The 13,453-nt window shown below is 36.8% G+C and overlaps 1 protein-coding gene across 11 annotated transcripts in view; it reads left to right on the top strand.

Annotated features, from left to right (window-relative positions):
- atos (atossa) overlaps positions 1-13,453 on the top strand; it is a 519,662-nt gene that overhangs the window by 447,058 nt on the left and 59,151 nt on the right. For all 11 annotated transcript variants that reach the window (XM_067776019.1, XM_067776018.1, XM_067776017.1 and 8 more), the window contains one exon: positions 9,835-10,093. The gene's annotated coding sequence lies outside the window, so the exon portion shown is untranslated. The remainder of the gene's footprint in view (positions 1-9,834; positions 10,094-13,453) is intronic.

Below are 13,453 nucleotides of genomic sequence, written 5' to 3'. Positions count from 1 at the left end.
AAAGTACAACTTATAGGGCTTTCAAAATTTGCATTGATTTTTAACCAATTATTTTTCGAAAGAAGCTTCAGATTTTCTCGCAAATAAAAATTATCCCACTTTGTATTGAAAAAAATCTAAAATACCCTTCATAAATACAAGAAATTCTCATAAATCAATGCGAGTTTGAAAAAATTTGATTACAGTATATATAACGCAGCATACTCAAAAAAATTCAAAGGACTCCAAATGAAAATTTGGAAATTTTAGAATTGTTTCAAAAACGTTAGGTTAGGTTAGAGTGGCCACCGGTGCGAGCACCAGTGCACTTAGGCCCATAAAGGTCCCGTTGTGATAACACGTGGATCTCTCCCCTACACAAACCAACAGGTCGATTTAGCAAACGTCACGAATTTCTTAGGTTCCAAGTTAACCAGATCACAAATATCGTCAAAGAAAGGAGATCCCAGAGATTTATTTCTCTTGCATAGTTACACTGAACCAAAAAAGTGCATGCATATCTATATACTAAGAAAAAGTGCGTATATTTTAAGAAATGTTCATTGAAAACCTCTCGAAAAGCCGTATTCATAGAATTTAAGAATATAAATACAATCAACAAATTTAGTCAAGCAGCTTCATGAATATGGTTCTTACATTATAAGAACGAAGTTTTGTCATAAATATAATTTTACGAATTTTTTCTTAGATCATACGCAAATTTCCTAAATTATATGCAATTTTCCTTACATTTTAAGAAAAAATCGGAGTGATTTTCTATGAAACTTTTTCTTAAGAAAACATGTACGTTTTTCGTTCAGTGTACAGTTAATTACAGTTACAAAATTAGTTGACGTTTTTTTCTTAAAATATTAAAAATAAAGAATTTAACTGACGAAATTTTAAAGAAATTGTCACTGCTATTTTTCTGTTCGCTGCCGTATTTATAAATCATACAACTAATATTAACTATTTAAACAATAATGGAATTGTGAAAAAGTAATTACTGACTTTAATTAGCTCTACTAGTTTTTACTTCCATTCTACTAAGTGAACAATAAGTAGATATATGTACATATGTATGTATGTACTAATTGTTAAGTGTCAGCATAAGCTGGCAACGTGATTTTTTATAGTTTTTATTTATGTATTCACTTACGTAGAGAACTTATGATGTAATATTTATCTAGATTTTTTTTAAACGGTTTTATTTAGGTTGACTTGGCAGTCGTGCACGGCCGGCCGTTGTGAACGAATTTTGTAATTAAAATTTAAGTAACTTCCCGATAAGCTACAAGCTTGAAACTTGGAATATAGTTCAGAACCCGATGACAATGCAATAATAAGAAAAAAATCGTCGCTAGGTGGCGCATGGATCGAGATATTAACAGAAATTGTATTTGTGGTCCGATTTGGCTCATATTTGGAACACATAATACATACATGAATAGAAAGCGACCTATGAAAAAAATCGCCGCTAGGTGGCGCAATGATCGATATATTTACAAAAATCGTATTTGTGGTCTGATTTGGTCCATATTTGGAACAAATATTACATACAGTCCGGTAGACGTGACATCAAAATATTTTGGAGTTGGAGGAGGGACAAGCATACGTGGCGCAGAGTCGAGGAAAGTCATTGGAAGGATTATGTATTGAGAACTTAGACTGTAACAAATTGTCAGGAAAGAGTCCTTGTAATAATGAGTCACTAAATGAACTAAATAGAATGAGAAATAATAGGCAATTAAAAAAAGACTAAAAACTTGAAAATAAAATAATTAAAAAACAAAATTATAAGTTAAACGGTTTTATTGAAAACAATACTTACATCAAATAATAATAATAATAAAAGCTATAAAATAATTAGGTAGGTCCTAGGTACTAGTAATCACACTCCTCATCAATCTAGGGCGTTGATCAGACAATTAAATAAAAGCGTTGGACGCGTCAAATTTCTATTGATGGTCATATATAAGACCAACTGAACCTTAATCAGGTTATGATGCTACGCCTCACATTTTTAGAAATTTCACGCGCTCAACGCTTTTATTTAATTGTCTGATCAACGCTCTAGATTGGCGAGGAGTGTGATTACTAGTACCTATGACCTACCTAATTATTTTTTAGCTTTTAATATTATTATTATTTCATGTAAGTATTGTTTTCAATAAAACCGTTTAACTTAAAAATTTTTTAAAAATCATTTTTTCAATATTATATCAATTCATTAAATAGCGACTCCTGAGTGAAATACCTCCATATCTTGGCTGTCGTTTCGGATACGTCCTAACTCAGAAAACGTTTAAACTACATATCTCAGCTCACATTCAATACATTTTGACGTGATATAGGACATTTTTGAAAAATATTCTGAGATAGGCCATTTTTGAACTGCCATCCGAGATAGTTTGATGTTCCACCTAGCATTAGAAAGTGACTATTACCTCATTTTTTCTGTGTAAACATCTTTTCTCACGGTATGAGGGAATACGGAATGTAAGCGTAAGTGAGGTCAATACACTGTAGCATAATATGGAAAAAATAAACGTGGTAGAGTTTATATGAGCGAAATCGGACAGTAAATTAAGGCAAGAAAAGAAAAGAGGAAAAAAAGAAAAATAAAGGAACGGGAAGATAAGGAAAGAAAAGGTAGAAGAAAGAGAGAGGAAGGGAAAGCTTAAAAGTCCAAATCGAAGACGAAACTGAAGCCGTACGACGTGGTATCAATTTGTTATCGATGTGCTAACGGTTTGTTTTCGATGAGTTATCAGTTAGTATCGAAATGTTATAAATTTGGTCTCGACAAACTTATAGAAAAATCTCAAAAACCTATCGAATTGTTGTCAAAAGATTAGCGATAATTTACCAATCTATTATTATCTACTATTTATTGAAATGTTTTCAAAAACTTGTCAGTTTAATATCGAAAACGAACTTTTCATCGTATGACGGCCACATGCTCTATGAAGTTCTATTTATTGGATAGTGTACCCTTGATATGCAAAAGGGGTGTAAGGGCCTCCTTCGCTCCTGCGACACCGAGAGTCGATTCACGTCGTGACATCTCATCGGCCATATCTTTGCCATATATATTATACGATGCCCTATGCGTGTTCCAGATGCATGGTCCACTCCCTACATTGACCAACCTTTTTTGCTGTTATTGTCCCTGTACCGAGAGCGCTAAGCGCCGTCTGGCTGTATCCAGTTATGCTTTAAATGTTTCCTATTTAGCGAACGTCTCGTCTTGAAACACACTCGCTGAGTCCGGAAGATAAAAAGGCGTGGCCGGGAGTGTTGCAAAGATTGCGACTCTACCAACCTTCGTCGTGAGTACTGGCCTCAGACCACATTTTTTTTCTATAAATAAATATAAAAAACTTTTTTACGAATAAATGGTCGTTAGACCGTTCTATTCAATTTGTGTTAACTATTGATTTGCTAGATTTTTGAACAAGAACGGACTGCACAGGAGATGGAGAGAGAGAGATAGAGAGAGGAAAAGGTTACAGCAAAGAAAGTTTCTTAGAATTATGGAGATAAACAAAATTTGAGGATACCTTTTTTCTGGGAGGTGGATGAGAAATCGATATATTCGAAAATATCCTAGTTTACGTTCTATTTGTTTAAAAGTTAGATTACTTTATCTTAGGGGAAGTATACCTAGCACCGATCTTTTCAAAACAATCGTATTTATGATTAAATTTTGAAGAAAGACAAAAGGAGAATAGTGGGTTGAGGAATACCAGCCATGGAGTATATGCTTATCTTATTTTTAAGACACAATCTGTACTAAAGTGCATGTTGAGCAAAGAAAAAACTACTTTTACACATTTTGTTCAGCTATATCGATATAAAATGAGTGCTCTTATGCACATGTTAACTTGCACACAAAGAGCACCATATCTCACAATCAAGGAAACACGTTTTCCAACACTATTTTACCGTAATCAGCGACCGTGCTACATTAGTAGCGCCACCCTGTCACACCACCACCTCTTCGAAGCCTACACAACGAGTTACATATAAAGCAACTCATAACGTGACGTTGCACATGCGCAGTTGAGCGTTGTTGGTCACGTTTACGTTTTCTTTTCGTCGCTCCTTCATAATTTATTCAATGTAATGCAGTTTGCTTGTTTTGTTTATGTTTGGTAATACAAGAAGCGGATTTTTCTATAATTTTTGTTTTTGACTTTTGAAAAGTAGTAGAAAACATGTTTGTATATTAATTACTAGTCTTACGTTAGCTTTATTACTTTTATTTATCCATGTATGTACGAGTATGCAGTTTTATGAATTTACTGTACACGTGTAATGGAACGTAATCTTGTATGTGAATCTTAAGATGCAGTTACCCACGAACGTACGTACAAAAAACGTGTCAGCTGACACGGCCTATCTTATAAATGTGCAATGTAAACGAAAACTCACCGACGTGCAAAGCACGTACGTACGTAGCCCGGAACGTAGAAATCAAAACAATTTTGATTTTTTTCGTAAGAACGTGTCAGCTGATCGCTCTCTCACTAGACAGAGTGGCCTAGTAAACTTGTGTGCGCTAATTTTTGACCGTTTGCAGTTTTATGCAAAAACACCTAATTGAAGTGTGAAAAATTGTGAATATAATAATTCGAAATAATTACGTAAAAGTGCGGATTATAAATATGTAGTCTATTTATCATCATAATATTATTTCGAATTGCTGTTTTTCTGTACGGGTCCCTTTTTCGTTCTTATTTGGAATCCAAATCTATAAATAAAGTTTTCGTTGTAAAGATGGAGGTTCGGGCTATTAGCGAGCTTTGGGCAATCTTGGTCGTTGTGCTTTTGTTTAGCTAGGTAGGGAGGTTGAACTGGCCGGTCCATGAGGACCTCACATAGACTGATTGAGTCCGTAGTGTTACCAGAAGTTTGTTTTAACGACCAAACTGAAAAACCCTATCAAAAACCAGGACCTATGTTATAAAATAACTCCGTCCTCTTGGCAAATACTAGAAGCTTCCTAGGACTTAAGCCACTTGCTGCTTCTAGATCCGACAGCTGTATCACTCCTAATAGCTGGAGTCTTAGCCTGGCAAGTGCAGGGCACGAGCACAGAACGTGCTCGATCGTTTCCTCCTGCAACCCGCACTTCCTACACCTGCTATCACTGACCAAGCCTAATTTAAAGGCATGTGACGCCAGAAGGCAGTGTCCAGTCAGAATACCCGTCATGAGTCTACAGTCCTCTCTTTTTAATGATAGAAGCAACTGTGTTAGTCTAAGGTTGTAAGACCTACACATAATCTTCGACACTTTACAGCCCCGCCCTTGAACCCACGCCTTTTCTGCTTGGTCGATCATGTGCACCTCTCGCCTTCGCTTAATCTCGCCCAATCTAATTGGGACGTCTACGGAGCAAGCTTCAAGGGATGCGCCCTTTTTAGCTAATTCGTCCGCTTTTTCATTCCCATCTATTCCCATATGCCCTGGGACCCAATATAGATGTATGCTTCTCCCTGTCCCGATTCTCTCCAGAGACTGCTTACACTCTAACACGCATTTAGATGCTGTGCTAGCGAGATTATTGCCTTAATTGCTGCTTGACTGTCAATAATTGTTTAGCTATATTTTAATAAAATAATTTGTTAGAAATGTTATTTGTGAACACACAACGAAATCTATTTGTACTATGGCACTATTGTGGCCGCCGTGGTGTGATGGTAGCGTGCTCCGCCTACCACACCGTATGCCCTGGGTTCACATCCCGGGCAAAGTAACATCAAAAAAATTTTAGAAATAAGGTTTTTCAATTAGAAGAAAATTTTTCTAAGCGGGGTCGCCCCTCGGCGGTGTTTGGCAAGCGCTCCGAGTGTATTTCTGCCATGAAAAGCTCTCAGTGAAAACTCATCTGCCTTGCAGATGCTGTTCGGGGTCGGCATAAAGCATGTAGGTCCCGTCCGGCCAATTTGTAGGGAAAATCAAGTGGAGCAGGACGCAAACTGGAAGAGAAGCTCGGCCTTAGATCTTTTCGGAGGTTATCGCGCCTTACATTTATTTATTTACTATTGTGAATATTTGCACTGCATTACCGGCATTTGCTACCATACGCCAGATGGCAGCGCAAGATGTAAGTTTTAATTGATTTATAGAACAGCTGATTTCTGTTGATATTTGATAAGAGACTTTTATATTGGTTCCGCAAGATGCGCACGGGTCCGGCTCGTACTTATTTAATACTAATTCAAGCCTTTTACAACATCAAAAATTAAAATAGAAAAAGTTGATGTTTCCATAAGCATGCATTCAAACAGGTCAATGGCAACATTTTTTTCGTTACCACTACAGGCATAAATTTCGCTCAAATGTGTGTACGTACGGCATATGCCTGGGACGTACGTTACACACGTCGCTGGGTAACTGCAGCTTTACTTATTTATAAATTCGAAAATTTCTGAGAATGTTTGCAAGAGCATCACGCTTATAATACTGAACAAATCTTCCTGAAATTTCGTACACTTAGGGCCGGGTTTTCAGTTTAAAATAAAGTTGACTAAAGTTTAACCCTACCACTTCGTCTGCTTAAGCGTTCTTTGTAGTTTAAACCCGGGCCTTAATTTTAGAAGCTAACTTGCCAACAAAGATGGCTTTACGACGTTGTCATCTATTTCAATACTAGTATCAAACGAAAGCTGTTTTACTTTGTATTGCAATCGAAATATTTTTAGGTAGAATTACCACGTGGGTTTGCCACCCAACCTTATTATATATATTCCTTTATAATTCCATTTAATTTCCACACTTATTAATCCGGGACTTGTTAAAGGGCACCGGCTACAGGATACAACAATGACAATATCTCATAGAATTTGCTGAAGGTTTTGGGTAGTGCTATCGATGTTGATGGTCCATTGCCGTATAATATAGTTCCGGTAACAAGCACCATTAAGGTGCCCGACCATTCCAGGAACGATTTAATATGGTAACATTGAACCTTCCCGGTCATACCGCCCCGCCCCTTGGTTCCATGACGAGCTTGGGGTCTTCAGAGGAGAAACAGGATTCACCACAGGTAGGTGTTTGGACTAGCTATATATTGCGCTACACAACCCCTTGAAAACCATTTGAGATAGGTATTAGAGAAATGTGGGGTGCTGAGATGGAAGCTTTCAGACAATTTGTAAGCTAGTAGTTAGGAAGAAGGGCTAGTTCGAAATGATTGCTAAACAAAAAAAAAAAAAAACTCATACCGCACGTACATATGCTCTTTTGGAACAGCCTAAGGTTGTATTTCGAATTCAGATCTTATATTTTTGGGCCCATGTCGAGACTCTTTCCTGGGACATTTTGGAATAATACGAAAATTGCGAGAGAGCTCAATCCGAAATCACTTTGCTAGCACTTCTTGATAATTTCGGAAACATTTAAAATCAAAACCAAGCGCTCCAAGTTGCAGGGTTATACCTACGTTCCCCTTGCTTTTCTCACGGACAACTTTGCTTATATTTTTCAAAAAGAAGGGGCAAGCTTTTTTTATACCTGTTGTTAGTTTTAGTGCATGCGAGCTTGAAAATATTAGTTTTCCTATAATTTTGGTACAGCGACTATAACATCATGGTAAACTACAGCGACATATTCGAAAAAATCGTCGTGACTAATTAACTGCGATAGCATCTGCATCTCGTTCGCAATCACGCCTACTCAGAGTCACAAACACAGTACTCGCCATAAGTACAATTAGCTGCGATATTATGAACTAATGAACCAGTGATTTTTGCTGCGACTACTTAGCTGTAGATGGCGCAATCAGAGTTAACTAAACAATCTACTTCTACTTAGTCGGCTATGCAAATGTCCTGACTCGCAGCACACTGTGTTGTCTAGTGCTTTTTAGTCGCAGCACAAGTCACAGATTCATTGTTTCGCAGCTTATTGCTCTGCTTTGAGAGCTTCAATTAGATCTGCGAATATTAGCAACTGTTCAGTCGCAGTCACGAATATAAATCGCAGCGACTGCCAACCCAGTCAAAAACAAAGTTGTTCCAAAAAAATTGCGGGATATGCTAACTTTATTGTGCAGCTTTATTTTTACATTTTACAGCCAACATTTTTGTTAATGACAAGATTACTTAAATTAAAAAAAAAAATGTCTACAGTAATCCCTCTTACAAAAATAAGTGTGAATAATATTTCAAAAAGGGAAGTAGACTTGTTCCAGTATTCGAAATGTCGACTGGTTTTATTGATTTGAGTAAACCTAAAACTACAGCTAGAATAGTAATACAAACTGCCAAATTTGTTCAACGTTTTTCAATTGTTGCCTTTGCATCAAGCGGCAATGACCAAGTTAAATATTGCACAAGGGACTTGCTTGATGCAAGAATTCGTTTCTTTTTGCATCATTACTTTGGCTTTGAATGCATTTAGAAATTGGAAACGTGCAGCACAACGCCTACAGCCAAATATTGATCGGTGTTGTGTTTTTTTCTACTGCTCCTTTTGATTTCACGGGTGACGTCGCTTGTCCATCAACTACAATCTATACTTAGTTCTTACGGTTTTATCTATAATAAGTCTGCTTGAATTTCATTTTGTTACGCCATATACCGTTAACCGATTATCTATTCTGCATGCTCATTCTCACTTCTTCTGCTGCTTCTTTCGTGACCCCAAAACGATTGTAGCTTGATTGCGCTTCTCGTTCGTAGTTGCCCGTCTGAAAAGTAAAGTTAAGTGCATAAAATTGAGGTGAATAAATTGCACTAAATATTGTTCAATAAAGCTATTGCTTTATCTCTGCAATTCCTTTAAGGTTTTCTAAAGTAACTATTTCGTATTTTTTTCGTCTAATAGAAAATTACATTACGGAAGAGAGTTCGCCGACTAAGCGAAACAGCGTGGTTTTTGACAATCACTTCTAACTCGCAGCGATTTTTATCCGTGACGGTGACTGAAAAATTATAGAAGAGCAATATAATGTTCGCAATCACAGACCCAAGCTGAGCTCGCTTCCAGCACGACAATTGACTGTGGTTATACGAACGAGGAGTCCGTGATTTGTGGTGTTATAAACTGCTAGATGTCGCAGGAAGCAATTGCGTTCGCGTCTATGCAACCGCCCTCGTTCACAGTGATCTGGTATGCGACTGCCATTATTAATAAGAGTGATTGCGAACGAAGCGCAGATGTAGCTATAATCAAACAAAATACGATAGTAGTGTGCCCTGCCCAAGGACAAACCATTTTCGAAAGAAAAACCATAAGTAAAATGAGCCCGTAAAGCTTGATGTGCAAATAGGTTCCTTTGTTTGAGTTAGCCATAGCTGTACCGTCAACCTTGCCTTAATCGTGACTATAGGCGTCATTGTCAATGCAACCGTAGCCATAACAGTAACAGTGAGTATAAACGTCACAGCAACCATAATACGCACCGTAACCACAATAAAAATCGCAACCGTTACCATGGCAGTGACCTTACTCATGACCATGACTGTTTAACTTAGCCGTAACCAAAATTACAATCATAACCGTAACATTCTGCGAAACTGTTACCGTAAACATAATCCTTTACAATGACTCCCGCTTAAACAGGTCGGACCTATTCTGTTGACTTCCGCAAGAATAACCATAACCTTAAAGTCGACATAAGTGTCACTATAAGGGTAGCCTTAATAGCAGCGGCAAGCGTAAAGATGAATAAAATCGAACTTTGAAGCGAATACATGATCTTCCAATCCCAACATATTTCCTAAACCTACATAAATTGCTTTGCTTACTATTTTTGAACTTTTTTATATTCACGGTTTTATTTCGCTATGCACATTTCAAGAATATTTTATAACCGCATTTTTTCCTCTTTTTCCATTGCAGATAAGCTCAAAAGTTTATCCATAAAAATGTCTGATAAAAAAGCAGCTATCGTTTTTTGAGGTTGAAAGATCTTTGTGGTCTTTACTGCAACCGTCGACGGAAAAGCGGAAGTGAAAGTTTTAAAAAGTAATAGCAGGAGTTTTGTAGTGCAACAGTAACAGTCGTAACGTTACTTGGTGCAGACAGCCGAAAGGGAAGCGAGGGGCGGTTGGGCAGAAATTAGAAACACAATATTCTAGCAACTCTTAACACAACTTTGGTGAGTAAAAATTTAACTTATATTAATTAATGAAACAAGTTTGTTAGGGATACATACTTATTACAAATATTTTCCAAAAACTTAAACAAAAATATTCAAAAATTAAATTCAATTAAAACTGCATTGACCAAATATTCAACTGCTGCGCTTTCGAACATTCTCCTACTAGCCCTCTTCCTACCAGGGTTAGAGCCTACCCATGAGCGAAATCGTAGTAAAAAGAAAATAAATCGGAGTTGAAGTCAAAATTCTATAGTAGACTTCTCAAATCATTATTTAAGCAAAATATCAAGTTTTAATTGCAAAAACAAACGAGTCGGATTTTTGGTCGATTTTTTGACGTTCAACTAATTTAAAGCCCTTAAAACTAACTTACCAAGTTTGAGAAAGGTTCACACAATTTCATTCAAAATTCTCGCTTGTGTTCGAAAAGAAGTCGTAAACTCTAAAAAATATTCAGATAACTATATATTTCTTTTCAGAACAAGTAAGGAAGGCTTCGTTCGGGTGTAACCGAACATTACATACTCAGTTGCCAAATTACAGCTTGCACTACTTTTAAATTACCTTCTTTTAAGAGTGGCTGGTGCAACGCCACATCCAAAATTTTACTAATTTTCTATTCTGCGTCATAAGGTCAACCCACCTACCAAGTTTTATCGCTTTATCCGTTTTTGGTAATGAATTATCGCACTTTTTTGGTTTTTCGAAATTTTCGATATCGAAAAAGTGGGCGTGGTTATAGTCCAATTTAGTTCATTTTAAATAGCGATCTGAGATGAGTGCCCAGGAACTTACATACCAAATTTCATTAAGATACCTCAAAATTTACTCAAGTTATCGTGTTCACGGAGAGACGGACGGACGGACATGGCTAAATGAATTTCTTTTTTCGCCCAGATCATTTTGATATATAGAAGTCTATATCTATCTCGATTAATTTATGCCGTTACGGGGTACCGTTATGCGAACAAAGTTAATATACTATGTGAGCTATGCTCAGCTGAGTATAACAAGTTCGGATAGGTGGCGCACAAATCGTGATATTTAGAAAATTTGTATTTCTGATCCAATTCTGAGCATATTTTGAAAATACCTTTGGAAATGGCATGTGAAAAGCTAGAGATTTATAAAAAATCGTTGCTTCGTGGCGCCGGTGCGGTGTTTCTTTGAAAAGGTGGATCGGGCTAGCCCCCAAAATTATTTTATACACTACTGGCATTATCATAATACATTCCTCCAGCTCTCAAAGGCGGCAGATTTGTGTATTGTATAAATTTAACTTACTTAGGATATATCGTAGACTACAGTGGCCCGTATAGTCCTCAGGGAGAGTTCGTAGGTCCTCTCTGATAAGATTAATGCTTTGGCTAATACTCTCGTTGTTCTGAGTGTAAACAATTTGGCCTGCCTTTTGCCTTGGGCATGCAATCCAGTGTCGCCTGAACTGCTTTGTATCCCAGATACTTATGCCTTTCCTAGTGTGTGCCTTTGTGAGTCCACAGAAGGCCTCTGGGTTATGCTTGGCTTGGTAGTTTGCTATTCATTATCTTCATATCCCTGATGACCGGGAACCCATCATAACAAAACCTTGTTTTAAGCTCATTGAGATCTTTTAGGACTCCAATATATTCTTCCACGTAAGGCTGCCTGGCTGTCTGACATCATTAGAATACTCTCCTAGGATAAGCCCCTGCGTAGACATTATCTATCGCAAACTTCTATTGCCTGGATTTCTGACTGAAAAATAGTGAGGTGGCATCCCATTGATATCGATTTCTTGAAGTTTGACCCATAGATGACACCTCCCGTTTTTTCGTCATCAAATTTTGTATTCATCCGTGAACCAGACCTCTGAGTCAGGGTCAGTATATGGATTCCATGTTCCCCAATGAGTTCTGTCCACATTAGACAGCTCAAAATTCCGTGAGATTATGAGCATGCATCCAGTAATTGCAATACGGAATTGAATTTTCTTATTACTTTCATATGCCCTGCCTTATTTCCGCTCTGTAGTTCAGAGATATTTGAAGTCTTAGTGCAGCAAGTGTTGCCTCTTTCCCTATTAGAAAATAGAAGGAAGGCTACGCCAATACAAACTAGTCGATGCAGTTTGCTTGGTTTTATATTGCTCCCTTTAGAGTTATTGTCATTAAATGATTAAGTTCTTTAACGAATCATGATTTTCTTCTCAACTCGTTATGAAGAGATGGACGTAAAGCTGACTACTGACAATTACTGAAGATTGTAGCCGTAAAACACTATCCGAAGGTAAAGGCAGGGCTGTGCCGAATAAGAATACGCTACCTTCGGTACTAGCCCGACTGCCTCGGGAACGATTTTTTACTTCTCTTGTCTTCGGGTCTGTGGATTTTAGTCAACTCTTATGACAGGCATTTTCTAAGTATCTTAACCCGCTGGGGCTTCATCAACACTCTCTCTTTGTTCAACAGAGCAAGCACGTTTTTATCAAATTCCGTCAATTAAACTCCTCTTTTTTTTATTTTCGATATTTAAAAAAAAAACTTCTATGAATTTTATAACTGAAACTATGCAAACCATCTCAAAAAAATTTTCGAAATAATTCAAAATTTCGAACTTCTTATTTAGAGTTTTCTGATTTTTTTTTTGTACTTTTGAGTTTTGATCCCCAATCAGTTTTCTAACAAAGTACAAGTTGTAGGTCTCTCAAAATTCGCATTGTTTTTTTTTTTTTTGACAATTTTTTTTCCGCAGGGTGTTTTAGATTTTCGCAAACTAATAATTCACTTTTACGGGATTCTAAAAAGTAACTGACTTTTAGTTGATTACAAAAAGTGAGCTATTTACTGGTTGTTAAGTCATGCAGCGTTGCCATGGCAACCACTGTAACAAAAATTTTTCAATATAAGAAAAATGCTATATTTTCATGTGGCATTGGATATTTTTTGGCTTTAAAATTTTCTTAAAAATTGCAAAAAAAAAATGTGAATAATTATTTGACTCTGTTCAGATCTGATTTCATGCGTCTAGATTAAAAGCGATCTGTGCTCGGATTTTGGTTGGATTTGAACCCGTCGCAGATAGAAAATATTAGCCGTGTGTTTTTTAGATGTATATACAACTGCATTGGCGGGTAAAAAAACGCTTATCATTACTTATACACTGAAAGAAAAAGACTAGTAAAATCAACCGAAATACGGGTCATTTCAACCGAAATTTCTGTTATTTTTTTTCCATCGCAACAAGATGTGGAATCAACTGCGCACAAATCGTTGATTCGTAATTGACCATTTTAGTAGTCAAATGAACAAAAAAAGTTGTTGCGACAGCTTTGTACGAAAGTACCTATGTTGCCATATACATAAATAAATAAATAAA

The sequence above is a fragment of the Eurosta solidaginis genome, chromosome 3 (genome assembly GCF_040869045.1).
Source record: "Eurosta solidaginis isolate ZX-2024a chromosome 3, ASM4086904v1, whole genome shotgun sequence".
In the NCBI taxonomy this organism is placed as follows: Eukaryota; Metazoa; Arthropoda; class Insecta; order Diptera; family Tephritidae; genus Eurosta; species Eurosta solidaginis.
This window is presented reverse-complemented; position numbering and strand designations above follow the sequence as displayed.